This window comes from Phoxinus phoxinus (genome assembly GCF_949152265.1).
Source record: "Phoxinus phoxinus genome assembly, chromosome: 4".
Lineage (NCBI taxonomy): Eukaryota > Metazoa > Chordata > Actinopteri > Cypriniformes > Leuciscidae > Phoxinus > Phoxinus phoxinus.
This window is the reverse complement of record NC_136879.1, coordinates 43,126,094-43,135,834: the sequence shown is the minus strand read 5'-3', so window position 1 is coordinate 43,135,834 and position 9,741 is coordinate 43,126,094.

Here is a 9,741-nt window from a genome sequence, read left to right as displayed (position 1 = left end):
CGGTTGCCCAGGGCTCCTGACATGTCATGTGGGCGTTTATTCTGAAGCTGATTGGCCGTCTGCCCCACAGGGTGGAATGCAGAAGAAATAGTTATCCTGTTATAATGAGGGTTCAAGAGCAGTGCATGCTGGGAAAGGGAACAGTCTGAGCCGCAGGTGACGACTGATGATTACAGGAAATTAACAGGTTTAGAATAACTTGTCAACTAACAAGTCTGGAAACAGCGGGACGTGGAACAGCGCTTTAATGGAGAAGAATGTGAGGATGAGTTTGATGTGAGAATATTTACTGAAACTAAACTACTACAGCAACCCTTTCAGAGACCCTGATTATTACATGACATCACCTTAAGCTCATTTACATATGTCCACCCATAGTCATTCACATACAGTATTCAGCAACACAACCTGTGCTTTTAACATATTTCACTTATTTCCCAGTGTTCATCAGAGTTTTTGCGCATCGAGAAATCTATTCCATAAATGTTCATAGTTGCGCAAGTCTTCTTATCAGATAAAAAAAAAACTAAATTTATGCACATTTAAGATTGTCTGTGCATAGTTACATTTCCATCTAGTGTTTTTTTTATGTGATATCTTAAAATGTGCATGCTGATGGAAACATAGCTGTGTGTAGAAGTGTTGTTGGTGAGAGCATCCGAATAATGAGCCGGTCTGCAGTGACTCTTCAACACTCAAGCACACAGAGAGCTTTTGTTCAACATCGACTATTAAATGTGAGTTTAGCAAACAGAACGGCAACATTCCCCCATCTCAAATGAGTTAGTTAGCGTTTTGTGAGGAAATGAGCGCGCATCTGTTGACGCCGTGCTGTCAGATTATGCTGTCAAAATCCAAACGCAGTAAAACAACAAGGACGAAGACTTGAAAAGAAAGAGCTACAAGCATGTAGAGAGAATTTACATTCACTCCAGCTCTCTGATGATTACAGCCTTTGTGCTGACACACACACACACACACACACACACACACACACACACACACACACACACACACACACACTGTTCTCTGTGGAAATTATCAAGCGAGTTTCACAATGCTGTAAACCTATATTCCAGATTCAAACAGAATATTTAATATTCTTACTTTTTCTTTCTGAAATATGACCTGCACAAGTTCTCGACTGGTTATATACGATTCATACACATCTAGAAAATACGACTGGATGTGATTACAATTATATAATCAGTTAAACGTCTCAGAAATCATAGTCACATGTATAATAATGAATTTGTATTTTTCAAACACTTCATTCTGGTTCAGATCGGAACATTAGTCTATATGATGACGAAAACTCAAGGCACTCACTTAAAGGCTTGTTCACACGGCAGGATTAGGCCGATTTTAGCCCCGATTCGCCCCTTCAGACAATCTTAAGGACGCTCCGATTATCGTAAAATTATCTGATCAGATATTCCTGCCGTTGTGGTGTGTTAAGACTGCTCTCGTCTGCTCGGAATGACGTCGGGACCGCTCCGATCTCAAATCGGGGATATCCAACATGTTGGATTTATTTGGCCCGATGTCTCCTCGTGTGTGTGTCCCCCGGGGACAAACGAGCACGCAGCCTGTGGACTGTGGCGTGTAGCCAATCAGAAAGCGAGGTGACGTGGCGGCGAGGAAGCGCCGGGTAACAAAATCAAAACAGCCGGCGGCATGGCGCACCAGAAAGTCTGGTGGACGTCGGAGATGGAGGATAACGTATTTTTTCCGGTTAAAAACAAACTACAAACTATCGCCACTGCATCCTCTTCTTCCGCCATGATTGTTTACTCTGAAGTCACGTTTGATCTCGAGGGATTTTGCGAGATTTCCCGTCTGACCTGGGAATGCTCAGGAGTCAAATCGGTTCGTGTGCGATGTGTTGATTTTGCCGTGTGGTTGTGGGGTCTCTCAGGTTTGGAAAATCGGCCGACAATTTTAAAATCGTACCGTGTGAACCAGGCTTAAAGGATGGATCTGGTGTCTACAGATTTTCAATCCCGTTCCCTCAAGATTATGTAGCGAAATATGCCAAAAATATGTTAGATTTGATCTAACCCGCTTGAAACGCTTTGTCCCGTTCCCGTCCGCAAAAGCCCGTAGGAAGAAGGTTATGCTGATCAGTCCCGGTTGGGTTCTGTCTCCTTCTGGTGTCTATACAGTATTTTCCCAGCTTCCACACAGGTCAGAATTATTGGCATCTTTGGTAGCTTGAGAAAATAAATCTGCATTGTTATTAAAAAAATCACAAAAATCGAACCTTTCATTGAAGTAAAAGATTGGAAAATGGGGGGAAAATCTCTTTATGAGGTCCAGCGGTATATTTACAGTTTTTTACAGTAGCTAGGACACATTTCTCAATACTTAGGTCACTTTTTCAAAACTCACAGTTCTCCTGACCAGTGTTCAGTTCGGCACAGCAGTTCATTTCACAGTCAAAATGCACTAAAACTACCGAATCACTTCATACATGTCTCAGATCAACACATTCTTCCATAACACTAGCAAAGGTTGACAGCCAACACACACACACTTTATCACCCACAAAACAATGACCTAAAAACACTAACAACAGGAGCTTTATACAATGTGTTCTTCTGTACATGCTTTCTTTCTTCTACATCTCTACTATTTAGAGTTCACTGCAATATATGTTACTAATGAATCAGACATGATGCAGTATACTTCAATACTTTATATATTTTATGTTTTTGGAGTAATTCCAAAGTACAAACATGTGTCTACACACCATCCACCGATACAGAGACAGGAATCAGCTGTGGTTGGTCCAATAGTTTTTATACCATTTAATTTTTAGATTCTAAATATATTTCATTACAATATTACTGTAGAAATGTGGCGAAATGCTGTCGTATACAGTTCTGTATTATGTTATTGTTCTGAACTTAAGTTTAGCAGTTCTGAGATCAGTGTGTGAGCGTGTGCAGATCGGCCTGTAGACACACAGAGTTGTGGTGGTTGTTGTGTCGAAGTGAGAAAAGAATTCATGTAATTTGAAAGATGTCGTCATTGAATGTATTTTGTGCCAAAGCACTGATAAATGATCCACAGTTTATCCCACACACACTTCTGTTGTGCTCACTGTGTGGAGAGTGGAGAACAAGTGACCTAAGTATTGAGAAGTGTGTCAGCGACTGTAAAAAACTGTAACTGTGGACGGGGGAACTTTTAATCCCTGTGTGACCCGAACACATCTAGGACCCTATCTTGCACCAGCGCAATTGACTTTGTACGCCGACGCATGTATCATTCCTATTCTGCACCCGCGCACAGCGGACTTTTCCCTCCACAGACGCACGTCGGTAAATTAGGGAATGAACTTGCGGTCGGGGGGCGGTTCAGCGAGAAGAGGAGTGTGTTCCGGCGCAAACGTTCCCTGGTGATATTCTGCAGTTTCAGAAAACAACTCCGCCACTGACCAGGAGAAACCCAGTCTAAAGACAGCGGCGCCGCGCGTTAGTCAGATGCTATTTTAAGGGCGCGTGCTTGGCCATTATGTAGCGTGTGAACAACACACACACTTTGATTCTCTAATCTAAACAGACGCAGCAGTTTTCATTTTTGCAAAGCATACATTATTACAAGGAAAAATATTAACACACGAGAGAAATCATTGTTGTGTCCGTGAAGATGTGAAAAAAATCTAGATTAGACTACACATTTACCCAAATTATACGCCTGTTTAACCAAAGCTAATTTGTTTGGGTTTCTCAATATTCGGTGTTTCAGGCGCTGACGAGAGCGTCGGTCTCCTCGGCTGTGAACCGCTCCTGGCGTGTGCTGGCAAACCCGCCGTTATAATAGCAATCCGCCGTGGAACAAGCGCGCCGGCTCTTAAAGGGAATGTGAGAGGACGCTCTGATTGGTTTATTTCACGTTACGCCCAAACCACACCTATGAGTAATGAAGCGACTTCAGACCAACACATTTTAGATTTGCGCCAGGATCCGCCCACAAAGTTACTTGCGCTTTGACACTTGCGTTACAACAGGGCCTATAGTGTTTCACAGCTCCAGTCGTAACTGAATATGCTGGAGTTTGTTATTGGATGAGAGCAGAGGATTCTGCTTTTACTCATTGTGATGGATGATTAGAGAATTTGGCCTTTCATATTTATACTCCTGTGAAACTAGAAGTCATAGCTGGATAATTATGTTCCTAGTCACCCTGGTTTTCTGAATTATTATTATAATTTTTTTTAATATGAATGGGAATAGAATTTCTTGGGGTGCCAATAATTGTGGCCAATGTGTTTTGGAGAAAACATTTATTTCATAAAGACCCCCCCCCCCCCCCAACACACACACACACACACACACACACTGAATCAAAATCCCCTCCTGCTCTTATTGTGAATAATTCATCGGTGCACGACATATTATGATACCAATTCAATGCAACATTAAAACTAAGAGTATAAAAGAAGCTAATTCAACATATTAAATAAAAACTATAATAAAACTAAAATAACACTGGTCAGAGGGCACGATAATAAGATATTGCATCTATAACTGATGCTCTCGGTATCCATTTACATCTTCAGCATCTACCTTTTTACAGTTAATGTTGCTATCATATTTCTTATTCTAATAGTGCCAATCATTTTGCATTGTTCATAATTATTAATAATTTATAAAAACACTTTAAAAATGAAGCGTTTCAGTCAACTAATGGAATTGTTCTCGCTGCAGATTTGAAGAGCTCATTGAATACTCGCAGCATGATAAATGAATCTCTTCAATAAACAAATGGTTCAATTTCGAGTTGCCTTTTTGGTGCAATAAAAGGATAATTAGGGACATAACTGTCAAAAGAACAATTAGCATGTTAATGGATTTGCAAATTGCGTTCATGTCTCACACTGCATGTTGGGATCTTTTGTACGTTGATCTGCGCTTGCTGATCCATCACTGTCTGCCGGAGGAAACTCTAATGGAGAACGCTCTCGTCTGCTGCTGCAGGGAAGCAAACTACAATTAGACACTGGATCTCAGTGAAGCTCGGGACGCACGATTAACGGAAATATAAGACAGAATGTAACAGGAATGAAGCTCTGGTGACAATCTAACCTTGTTTCTGAAGATCCCGTAATCCTCAAATGATCAGGGATGCAGATTTAAAACAAATCTGAGCTGTGGGAAAAAGACACACACACACACGCGCACGCACACACACACACACACACACACACACACACACACACACGCACACACACGCGCGCACACACTTGTGCAATCTTGTTATTTGCACATTCGGTTTCATTGAATCGTTTAATTGTGATAGTTTTGCCATTTTCTTTGTTATAAGCAGTTCTTTTCCTGGCAGATAATGTTCTAAGTGTCATGTTTTGATCACAAATATCTAAACATTCTTAAATCAAGATACATTTACTGGAGAAGCACAATGACTGAAGATGTTGAGTCTTGTTTTCTGGAAGAAAACCAAAAAAACATCACTTTATGCCTAGAAAAAAAAAATCTATAACTTATTTTTTTAAGGAAAATAAGTAATTTTTTCTTATCCCATTAGCAGATTATTTTTGCTGGTTATAAGCATAAAATCACAAAAGCATTTTGCAGAACAGAAGACTAGCCGTTCTCCATGAGGACGAGATACATCTCCATATGATCAGCTCCATCTTGGATTGTTGTTACGGAAAGAGTGAAGCTGATTGGTTAGTTCTTGTCACATGACCTGCGGTGCAATTGCGGCATTCTGAAAAGTTGTGTTTTTCATTTCGCTGCGGCCTGGAAAAAAAACTAGTGCTGTGACGCACTATTGTCTACATTTAAAAAATAATGAACTTAAAGGATTAGTTCACTTTTAAAATGAAAATTCTGTCATCATATACTCACCCTTAAGTTGTTTCAAACCTGTATGAATTTCTTTCCTCTGCTGAACACAAAGGAAGATATTTAGAAGAATGTCGGTAACCAGACAGTTTTTGGTTCCCAATGACTGCCATAGTATATTTTTTTCCTACTATGGCAGTCATTGGGAACCAAAAACTGTCTGGTTACTGACATTCTTCTAAATATCTTCCTTTGTGTTCAGCAGAGGAAAGAAATTCATACAGGTTTGAAACAACTTAAGGGTGAGTATATGATGACAGAATTTTCATTTTAAAAGTGAACTAATCCTTTAAAGGAACACTCACTTTTTTTGGAAATAGGCTCATTCTCCAGCTCCGCTAGAGTTAAACAGTTTTACCGGTTTCGAATCCATTCAGCCGATCTCCGGGTCTGGCGGTAGCACTTTTAGCATAGCTTAGCATAGATCATTGAATCTGATTAGACGGTTAGCATCTCTCTCAAAAAAATGACCAAAGAGTTTCGATATTTTTCCAATTTAAACCTAGACTCTTCTGTAGTTACATCGTGTACTAAGAGCGACAGAAAATGAAAAGCTGTGATGTTCTAGGCCAATATGACTAGGAACTATTCTCTCATTCCTGCGTAATAATCCAGGAACTGGAACTTTCAGCGCCTGAAAATAGTCCCCAGCTCGGTAACTTCCAACGTGACGGCACTAAGTGTGTAATATCATTGCGCTGCTGTACGGCAACAGTTCCTGGATTATTACACACGAGAGTATAGTTCAGTCATATCGGCCTAGAAAATCACAACTTTTCATTTTCTGTCGGTCTTAGTAAACGATGTAACTACAGAAGAGTCAAGGTATAAAAATATCGAAACTCTTTGGTCATTTTTTTGAGAGAGATGCTAACGGTCTAATCAGAATCAATGATCTATGCTAAGCTATGCTAAAGTGCTACCGCCAGACCCGGAGATCGGCTGAATGGATTTGAAAACGGTAAAACTGTTTAACTCTCGGGGAACTGGAGAATGAGCCTATTTCCAAAAAAAGTGGAGTGCTCCTTTAAGCGCGCAAAAGATGCAACATGTAAACGGCCCCTTGACAACGGCAGAAATGATAGTGTGAGATCAGGGCTGGATTGGTTTACAGAAGCGTTTACACTCAACACCAGATGTGACGCGGCAAAAGCAAACAGAACTCATTATAATCAGTGATGCTGTCTACACTGGACACGACGAACTCCTGACGGTAAACTGATGCTGTTTTATTTCTCTTCTAGTGTCAGCGCCGAAATGAATCTGGTACAAGTAGGAGCTCTCAGAAAATTCCCAGTTTACAAGTTGTAATCACGAGTTCGACGAGCACACGAATGTTTACAGTAATTACGAACGCAGCTTTGAATCCTGTCGCACGCTCACACAGATTGGAGACGCTACAGTAATGCGGTTTAAACGGGACATTTCGTAAGGTCGTCAATGCCAACGTAGTTAGCCAAGTAGTTCGAGATAGAAATCTTTGTTTGTGATGTGCACGGTTCACAGTATAACGGAGACAAATGAACGTTTCATGAAGTTATAATAATGCATTTTGATCACTGCAAAGCTAAACTTTAAATCTAACACAAAATGTGTTGGTATAAACCCCCCAAAACAGCTTTTCTAACCGAAATCCTCCCGATAGCATAATCAGACGTGGTGTGTTTGGTATCTTCGCTGCATATACGGACACATTCAGGATGCGTGTGAAGAACAAAAGACACAGACACCTCGTACAGTCAACCCACACAAAAAATTTAATCCCCGTTCGTGAGGCATAAATGCTCCAAACTTCAGCTTTAAAGGTGGGGATCCGTGATGACGGCAGTTTTTAATGTAAAAACCGTACGACAACACGCCAAATGTTTCGTAAAAAGTCATGTCACCTATGACTTACATATTAGAACACATACACCGAGAGATTTTAATATACTTATATATGTATTTGTCGTTGTTGTCGTTATTGGTCATGTCTTTTTCTTAGTTTATTTTCTTTCTTCTTTTTTTTTTTTGTAATTGTTATTATTTTTTTATCTAGACCAGCCAGATACAAAACCGATTTGTAGGATACAGTCACATCAGCACAAAGCCGGTTTAGAAACAGTCCATCCCGCTGCGAATCGTCCTCATAGAAAAATCCGGTCCGTTCTTCCTGAAAGAGCAAACGTTTTTTTTTCATTCGTATAGATCTATTTTTTTATTCGGTATTGTTGTATAGACTGGTGCGATACGTATCCGTATATATATCTCGTGTCTTCTGTGCAAAAGTCTTTGAAAAGTATTGGACATACACATTCACACACAGCGCTCACCTGGATGTTCATCACTGCGTTTCTGGACAAGTTCAGTCCGCTTTCTGCACCCTTGGCATCACATAGTAAACAAAAAGACTAACAAAAGAGACAGACTGCAACATGTCCCTAGTGTTGGTGCCCACAGCGAGCGCTATCCTCCGATGGCCGGTCTGATAGATAAGGCAGGGCATGGTGACCGACTCTCTTTAGGACCGCAGGAGGAGGCAGGACAAGCTCAGATACGACACTGGACACGGCTCCGTCCCAAACCCTAGTGAGCCGTCAACATAGAGAGCTTCTGTCTAAAGCAGCACTGACTCGACAGACTCCTCAAACTGATCGCAAACTCATTATGATGTCGTAAGTTAACAACGCAGTGGTTCTCAAACGGTGCATCAGGACCTTAGAAGGGTCTCGTGTCTCTTTCTGATGGAGGAAAACTACATTAAATTATACGAATCATGTAATCATAAATGGTTTGGATGGTGAAATAAGTCGATTATCAACTTTTAAAAGGGAGGAGAAAACACTTTCCATTTCTTTTGTTGTTGATGTCAAAGGTCGTGTCCCTAACATGTCCATTCAAACTCTACAGTGATTTGTAATGCATGAATAATCAATATTCAGGTGAAACTCGAAAATTTTTAAAATCGTGCAAAAGTTCATTTATTTCAGTATTTCAACTTAAAAGGTGAAACTAATATATTATATAGACTCATTACATGCAAAGTGAGATATTTCAAGCCTTTATTTGTGATAATTTTGATGATTATGACTTACAGCTTATGAAAACCCCAAATTCAAAATTAGAATATTGTGAAAAGGTGTTCATAAGCTGTAAGCCATAATCATCAAAATTATAACAAATAAAGGCTTGAAATATCTCACTTTGCATGTAATGAGTCTATATAATATATTAGTTTCACCTTTTAAGTTGAATTACTGAAATACATTAACTTTTGCACGATTTTAAAAATTTTCAAGTTTTAATGATATATATATAGTTGGCTAAAATAAGTTGAAGTACTAAGATAATTTACTGAAATAAAACTACAGCTGAAATACAAAGCTATGAAAACTTGTTTAGAGATATTAAAAAAAAAAATAATACAAATGACAAAAAACAATAAAATAAAAATAAAAATTATAATGAAAAAAAAACAGAAAAAAAGATAGCTAATTCAAAATATTAATAACCATTATAATAATTCAAAATCAACATGTTTCTAACTTTTTTTTAGCCTGTCATAATTATAACATATTAATAAGAATGTGAGATAATAATAGTGGAAGTACCACTAATAACCACATTTTAAAAATATTATATGAGCAATACTGATAACGTAAAACAAATGTGACACATTAAATACATTAGTAGTGAATCACTGGTGCGAAGAACATGAAAGAATTCAAATAAAATTTAGTATGATTCAAAATGTTAGTACATGGAAAAAAAAAAAACTTTAGTCACTAATTTTAATGTAAAATCAAATGTAAAACCACTTGAGAACCACTGGAATAATACATATAATCGAGCTTTCAAAAGTTTGGGGTCTATACGATTTTTTTAT